Raw genomic sequence first — 7,061 nt, 5'->3', positions numbered from 1 at the left:
TTATGATAGGACAAAGTAGTAGCAATGGTCAGACAAATGGAAATGGTGGGGAAACAAAAATATACATGTGAAATAAACCCAGTATTTTAATAAAGTAAAAAAGAATTTAACAACACTTTTATTTTCACGAAGAGTCAGTTAGCTTTGATATGCGTAAGAGTCTCTTAACCATTGAATCTGAGTTTGCTGCCAGGAAAAGAAAAATCAAGAGGACCTGCAGAACCAAAAATCATAACAGCTTCAGTGGAGAACAGGAAATCATAGACCTCACATGAGATGGTACTTTGGGACTATTACATCAATGGAACTGGATCTGAGAGACTTTGTCTAACTGTGTTGGACAACTAGGGGTGGGGAACCATAATTCATAGGACTGAGAACTTTGTAGCATTAGCCTAAAGTCACAAGGCTCAAGGCTGAGGTGCCTACAAACACATTTCAAAAGTCATCTGGACTGTATTTTGCTAGTAACTTGGTCATGGTCTTTGCAATTACTTAGTATGCATCAGAGAGCTAAGGAAGAAGTTATGTGTTTAAGTTGTGGTTCTGGAGAACAGTGAACATACGATAGACTGCCAAGAGAACAAACAGGTCTGTTATGGAGGGGTGAAACCAACTTGCTTGCTGGAGGCAAGAAATTTGAAGCTCTGTCTGACATACTTTGGGATGTTGCCAGGAAAGACCGGTCCTTGCAGAAGGACACCATACTTGGAAAAGTGGAGGGACATTGGAGGAAAGGAAGACCCTGGATGATATGGATTGACACAGTGACTGGGGTAATAGGAGCAGCTATGTCAAAGACAGTGAGATTGGCTCAGGAGACTACAGAGTTCAGAAGTTTTTCATCTTCTTCTCTTTGTCATCTCCTCATTTCCCCTTCCCCAAAGAGCACTCTGGCTCTACTTTCTCTGAGATATCCCTGTTCTTTCTGCAGTCTATGGGATAGCTACTATTTCTATACAACAGATCAAAGGTGTCAGTATTTGTTCTGCCATCCTTGTTCATTGTCCTGCTCTCAGATGCATAGCAAGTGATTGAAAAGAAATGGAGGTCTGTGGCTGAGTAATAAGGGATTGCACTGTCAACTCAAAGGTTGTTTTAATTGTGTACCATCAAGTTGGAACCTACCCAAAGCTGATTCTTTAGTGGAATTTCAGACTCAGTTAATCACATGGGAGGATATTGCCTGTCTTTCTTTTATAGAACATCTGGTGGGTTTGATCTGCTTGCTTTTTGCGTGTCTTTTGATTGTACATACAACTTTTTGCATGCCTTTTCCTTGCACATGCCTTGGCTGTACTACCAACTCGAAGGTACAGAGTTCAGATCTAGCTGGGCTGCAAAAGAAAAATGGGCAGTGTCCTTTCATGTGATTAACTACCCCTGAAACCCCACTGGAGAGTTCGCTATAGGTCATTTGCAACCTAATAGAACACAGCAACAAAAAGAGCAAAACTATAAATGAAATGAAGGCAAATTAGAAATACAAAGCACATTAAGTATTTTAAGTAACTGAAAGATTATTTAAAATATGCAGAAGGATATGTTTAAGTTCTGTATAGACTCTATGCCACTTTATATACCACAAATTTTAATATCTACTATTGTCATAGAAAGACATTTACCAGTTTGAAAGACCAATATTCAAGGTTGCTGCCCACCCAGCTACATGTTTGATTGGTTCTGGGTTTTGGGGTGGTGTTGTTTTTTTGTTTTAAAATCCACCCTTTCCCTACTCTACCACCAACCATTCCTACTTTTACTTACAACATTCAACACCAGTCTCCCATTGACCAGCCCCTGATGTGATGTCCTAAGTCTCAAGTAATCAGGATTCCTCTGATTCTGACCATATATGCTCGCTGAAACTGGGGGGTCCTGAGGTGCTTGCTACCGAAGGTCAAGGAGTGTAGTCTTCAATATAGATTGAAACTCAATATCAAGAAAACAAAGATTGTCACCACTGGGCAAATTGGCAGCATCAGTATGGATGGTGAAGAGATTGAGATAACAGTTTTCGTTTGCTTGGCTCCACAGTCAACACTCTTGGTAACAGCAGCCAGGAAATCAGAAGATGAATTGCATTGGGAAAGTCAGCTGTGAGGGACCACTCAAGAGTACTGAAGTGCAACGATGTCAGGCTGGAGACTAAGGTGCGCCTGATCCAGGCTATAGTCTTTACAATTATGTGCCATGCATCAGAGAGTTGGACAGTGAATAAGAATGATAGAAAAAGAATTGATGCCTTTGAGTTGTGGTGCTGGAGAAGAGTGTTGAATATACCATGGACTGCTAGGAGAACAAACAGGTTTGTCCTGGAGAGGGTGAAGCCAGAATGTTCCCTGGAGTCAAGGATTCTGAACCTTCTTCTGACATACCTTGGGCATGTTGCAAGGAGGGACTGGTCCTTGGAGAAGGACATCATGTTTTGGAGAGTGGAGGGATGGCGCAGGAGAGGAAGACCCTCAATGAGATGGATCAATTCTGTGAGTGGAGAGGTGGGAATGAACGTGTTTGAGACAGCGAGGTTGGCACAGGATAGAATGACGTTTAGGGCTCTTGTACATAGGGTCGCTATGAGTCGCAAACAACTCGATGGCACATAACAACAACAATTGTCATAGAACAAATTTCCTTTAGATATAGAGGAAGTAATATATACATACGTAGCCACATCAACCTTTATCTCTGATACATATTTTCTTACTCATGGAAAGCTTTCTCTTAAAATAATCGTTTGTCATGAGATCTTTATACAGTATCCCTGCATCAGAAAATCTTATGTTTTTATCTCCTGTGATCATTTTAACGAAACATATTTTAATAAACAATTTGATATTTAATTACTTAATATCTGTATGTCTCAGTATATTTTACAACTCTGTATTTGTTTTGCTTACCTTTGTAATCTCAATAAAAGTCCTGGTAGCACACTGTGCTACCTGTTGGGCTATTAACCAAATGTTGTCAGCTAGAATCCACAAGTTGCTCCTTGGTAGAAAGACAAGAAGCACACAAAGAATTGTATACAGCCTCTGAAACCTGATTAGTGTCCTTTGTTGGAACTAGCTTGACAGTGGTAGGCTTGGGTATATCCAACAAAAAAAGTAAACTAGATCAAGTAGTAGTTAAATTGGTCAATGTTTCAAATTAATTAGATTCTTTGTAGAAGTGTAGCAATCTGCTTTCACAAGATTCACAAACTTGGAAACACTACAGAGAAATTTTATTTAGTCCTATATTTAAAAGCATATTGCTGTGTTTACCAGGACAAATTATAGCTAGCATTGACAAGTATAGAAATCCCAGACTACTTAACTGTGCTCATGTGAAATCTATACCTAGACCAATAGCCAGTTGTGTGAACAGGGCGAGAAAGCATTGCATGGTTTAAAATTACGAAAGGGGTCAAAGCTATAGCCTTTCTCCATACCTATTCAATCTATGTGGTAAATGAATAATTAGAAAAGCTGGAATTTATGAAGAAAAATGTAGCATCAGGATTGGTAGATTTATCAACAAGCTATATTACGCAGTTGACACAATTTAATTCGTTGAAAATGAAGAGAACCTGAAGCACTTGCTGCAGACTACCACCTTCAATTATACCTCAACATCATTAAAACAAAACTCCTCACTAATGAACCAATAAGTAGCATTATGACAGAGACAATATTAAAATTGTCAACAATTTAATCTTATTTGGATCCACAGACTTGGTACTAGCAATTAAAATATCAAAAGAAATATTGCATTGGGAAAATTGGTTGTCAGGTACCACTCCAAAGTTCTAGGGAGCAATAATGTCAATTTGAAGACTAATGTGCCCCTTATTCCAAGCCATGTTTGTTTTTTTTGTTTTTAGTTACTTGTTGTACATCTGAAAGTTGGACAATGAATAAAAATGACAAAGAAGAATTTGTGTCTTTAAACTGTGGTGTTGGGGAAGAGTACTGAATATTTCATGGACTGTTAGAAAAGTTAAAACAATATATATTGGAGAATTTGCCCCTAGGACTCTTTTTGGAGTCAATGGTGATGAAACTTTGCCTCATATACTTTGGACATAATATTAGGAGGTGCTGGTCTCTGAAGAAAGGTATCATTCTTGGGGAGGTGGGAGATCAGCAAAAGAGAGGAAGACTTTCAACAAGATGAATTAAGATAATGACTGTAACAGTGGGCTCACATATATAAGCTCAAAGTAATAGCATAGGACAGAGTCCAAGCTGTTCATAAGGTTGCTACTGTTGTGTTCGATTCAATAGTGCCTAACAACAAAAGCAATAAAGTCACTATGAATGGAAATTGACTTGGTATTAATACATTTGATTTTTATTTTGGGGATATTTAATGACTTAATATTATGTAAAATAAGTGACTAAAAATTATAATAGATAAGACACACAAACATAAAGTGTAATTAAAAAACTGCCTTGAAAACACTTCATTTTAACACTTTAACATAGAATGTTTATGGATATATGGATGATATGAAATTTCCTCCTTTTTATAAAAAAGTTTTTTACATAACATTATTTTAATGAATTAAATGGATTCATTAACATTTTAAAAGAATATTGAAGAAAAAAGAAATAAATAATATGAAACTATTTGAAGCATGTTAGGATGTCTTTTAGATTCACATTAGGTATTACATACACTTTTTGTAATATAAAGGTCTAAGACTATTTGTGACTTATATTTTCACTCTTTATGCTTTATAATAAGCAGCATACAGACAAAAGCCCATTTTTTAGCTCTCTACAATTAATGCCATTCCAAAAATGTATGTTGTTATATGCCATCAAGTTACCTGCAACCCATAGCAACCCTATGTACAGCAGCTCTGAAGCCTGACCTATCCTGAACCAGTCTCACTAATTCCAACACATAAGGACAGATGATACATTAAATATCAGTTATCTGTGTCTCCCTGAAATCTACCTGATTATTTTTTGTTCTAAGTGTAAAATTAAATCTACTAAAGAGTGTGTAAAGTGTCAGACTGCTTGCCAAATGAAATGTTTGTGGTTTGAATTCAATAGCTACTCTATTGAAGAAAAGTGCAGTCTATCCCTTAAAAAGTTAACAGTCTTAGAAACTAGGTGAAGGGTCATTATGAGTAAGATTTAATTGGATGGCAGTGAGCTAAAAATTGTTTAATTAATAAATTCATTCATTTTGAGTTGTAATAATGTAGTAAAATAGAAGTGTAGTAAGGGAGTTTTTGTGTCTAACTCGTAAGAAGCAGGGCTGAAATCCTAAAAGCACTCAGTTTGAATCCCTCAGCTGCTCCAGGGGAGAATGTAGGCAATTGGTTTCTGTGTGATTTACTGCCTCTAAAATCCCACTGGAGGATCAGCGACAGATCAGTTCTGACTCAATTACACACAACATAGCATAGTAAATGAAAGAGAGAGGTGTGACAGGGAGAGTACAAGAAATTTCAATGAAGAACCACTCTACACACTTGAAAGAGTTGGAAACCTGGTTTGAAACAATGATGTGAAAGTGAAATAAGTTTCATATTTAAGCAATGAAAGTTATTCTAAAAAAATGATTACCATCAAGTTGGAATTGACTTGCCATTGGGTTTCTAGGCTGTAAAACTCACAAGGAGAAATTAACCTATCTCCCAAGAAACTGCGGGTGGACTGAACTGCCAGAATGGTTCAGCCCTTGAGTTAGCTTTGCAATCCTTATGGACCATGTCAGTATAGACAAAATGATGCTTTGATAATTCAATTTTGGACAAAAGGAAGGGATAAAAGTGAGAGATCTATGTTTGTCAACATTGAGTTTTTGCTATGAAACAGGTTACAGTTTTTGTAAATTTGCTACAAATCTATGTCTCCATGTCTCTATACCTCTATCTCTGTCTCTGTGTCTGGCTGTCTGTCTATTTATCAATCAATCTAACTATCATGCTTTGGTAGCCAGATAAGAAGTTGCACTGCCAAAACAAAATCTGGTAGTTTGAATCTACCAGCTGTTCCAGAGAAGGAAGATGAGTAATCTCCTCCTGTGTGATTTGTAGCCTCTGAAAACCTATTGTTGGATCTACTATGAGTGTGTTCCAGTATGACAGTTAATAAAAGCAATAACATGTTTATATGTATGTACGTACATGTACACATGCATATACAACATACGCATATGGTAATTTTATGGAAGAGAACTTGTGTAAAATTTATTATGACATATTGCAGATTTTTCAATGTCAAAATAAAAATTTCAGAATCTGGTAGTAAGTGCTAAAGCTATGTTTTTATTTGTAATTAAATAAGAAAATGTAGACAGCATTATTTATACATATGCTTTTTTATAGAAAGAAATGTTCTGTTAATTAAAAATTCAAGTTTAATTTCATAACAAGATTCACAATCTAGTTATTTAGTAATGCTTACTCTAATTTTCATCATGCAATTAGCATGATTATCATTGCTTACTCAGGTTGGAATTAAATATTTAAACAAATTTATAATTGCATAGAGTTTAGATCACAAAGACGACCCCGAAATTAGGTCATTATTCAGAAACTCCAATGTTCTACTCTGGTGTATGTTTATGTGCTTATTATATTCCAGCAGATGGTGCCCTTGCGACAGATACTCATATTTCTCTTTGCATGACTGGGGTAAAGAGACACTTATATATTCCTATAGGTATGTGTATGCAATGGCATATTTAGTAGAAATATTATTTCTGAATATGCTCTTGCTTTCATATTTTTTCTAATTGAAAACATAGTGTTTTTCTAGAAATTTCTAAAATAAGATTACAATCAGAACTTTAATATAATTAGACTTCCACTCTTTCAGTAAACTATAAACAATTTCTTTTCTCACTTTCCTAAAAACACACCCTTGTCATTAAGAATTAATGCCCTTTACTAAAACTTTGGAGGAAGATGGTCTTTGGTGTAAGTAACCCACAAATAACAAACACTTTATCAAAATAATTTCCCTTTTATTTGGAAGTCCCCTTTGTGACATTAGATCATCATTTCACCCTGATAAAGAACATATTATCATCAGTTCATCAGGTAATATTGTAGA

The sequence above is a fragment of the Elephantulus edwardii genome, unplaced genomic scaffold (assembly GCF_000299155.1).
Source record: "Elephantulus edwardii isolate Elephantulus edwardi_28Jun2011 unplaced genomic scaffold, EleEdw1.0 scaffold00012, whole genome shotgun sequence".
NCBI classification, from domain to species: Eukaryota; Metazoa; Chordata; class Mammalia; order Macroscelidea; family Macroscelididae; genus Elephantulus; species Elephantulus edwardii.
The sequence above is the reverse complement of the archived record's forward strand: the minus strand, read 5'-3'. Positions refer to the sequence as shown.